Source organism: Otolemur garnettii, unplaced genomic scaffold (genome assembly GCF_000181295.1).
Source record: "Otolemur garnettii isolate 467f Iridium unplaced genomic scaffold, OtoGar3 scaffold00112, whole genome shotgun sequence".
Lineage (NCBI taxonomy): Eukaryota > Metazoa > Chordata > Mammalia > Primates > Galagidae > Otolemur > Otolemur garnettii.
The window spans coordinates 2,851,978-2,853,793 of NW_003852507.1; positions in this window are offsets into that span (position 1 = coordinate 2,851,978).

Genomic DNA, 1,816 nt, shown 5'->3' on the forward strand with positions numbered 1-1,816 from the left:
TTGGACTGACTTGTGAGCAGGGTATCACCGAAATAATGGTATAGGGCTTTCAAGGACATTGTGATTTTGCCTTGTTCATTCATGGATAATTTATTAACACATCATGAGGACATTCAAGCAACCCTCCAGAGAGGTCCACGTGGTGAGGAACCGAGGCCTCCTGCCAACAACCATGTGAATGAGTCATCTTGGAAGCGTGTTCTCCAACACCAGTCACGCCCTCAGATGACTGTGACCCCAGCTGGTATTGGGCTGCAGCGCGGTGAGAGACCCAAAGACAGAAAAGGTGCCCAAATCCCTGACCTCCTGAAAGAGTGTGAGCTAATAAACATTTATTTTGTTAAGCTGCTAAATTGGGGGTTAATTTGTTGTGCAGCTCTGCATAACCAAAGCAGATTTTGGTGAAGTGCTTCTGTAACAGATACCTAAGCATATGGGAATGACTTTGGAATTAGGCAGTGGGTGGAAGCTGGAAAGACTTTTTCTATTTTGAGATTAATATGAGAGTACAGGTGATTAGGTTACATTGTTCGCATTTGTTAGGTAGAGGCCAGGTTGTGGTTGGACCCCTCGCCCGGGAGGTGTGCCACATACCTTTACACTGGGCCTGTTAGGTGACAGCTTACCAATCCCCCTCCTACTCCCCCTCTTTTCTCACCTCCCAGTTGAGTTTAATTGTTTTTCTCTTGTGTGGGCAGGTATTTGTTCGTGTACTGGTATCATATTAGTATTGACTACATTGAATACTTGGCTTTTTCATTCTTGTGACACTTTATAAATAGAATGTTCTCCAACTCTATACATTTTAATACAAAAGATATTAAGTCTCCATCTTTTTAATGGCTGAATAGCATTCCATGGTATACATATACCACAGTTTATTAATCCATTCCTGGGTTGTTCCACATTTTGGTGATTATAAATTGAGCTGCTATAAACAATCTAAGTGCAAACGTCCTCATGATAAAATTTTTTCCCTTCTAGGTAGATACCTAGTAATGGGATTACGAGATCAAATGGAAGGTCTGTTTTGAGTTCTTTAGGGATTCTCCATACTTCTTTCCAAAGAGGCTATATTAGTTCAAAGTATTACAAACTAATACTTGACAATTGACAATACGATTGACAATTGTTTTTAAGTATTACATTTCATTGACAGTTCTTTTGAAGTATTACAAACTATTATAGCCTCTTTGGAAAGAAGTATGGAGAAACTTTCAAGAGTTTGAAAGTTCTCTCTTTTTTTTTTTTTTTTTTGAGACAGAGCCTCAAACTGTCACCCTGAGTAGAGTGTGGTGGCATCACAGCTTACAGCAACCTCCAACTTCTGGGCTCAAGCGATTCTCTTGCCTCCACCTCCCAAGTAGCTGGGACTACAGGTGCTGGCCACAACGCCAGGCTATTGTTTTGTTTGCAGCCATCATTGTTGTTTGGCGGGCCCAGGCTGGATTCGAACCCTCCAGCTCAGGTGTATGTAGCTGTCGCCTTAGCCGCTTGAGTCACAGGTGCCAAGCCTTGAGTGTGTTCTCTTCTCTCCACATCCTCACCAGCATCTGCAAGCTGGAGGAGTTTGAGGAAGAGTGTTTATGAAAGCCTAATGTGCTTGACCAGAATATCTGTGCAAGCCTGATTGCATTAAGAGAACTTGTGGACTTACAGGAAAATGTTACTGGAAACTGGGGGGGAAGGGATCCAGTTAGAGGAACTAGAGGGCTGGGTGGGAAGGAGATTTTTCACTTTGAAACTTTTGAATGGTTAGAGCACTGCCTATATGACAAATAAATCCAAGGTATTTATATAATAATCTTTTTTTTTT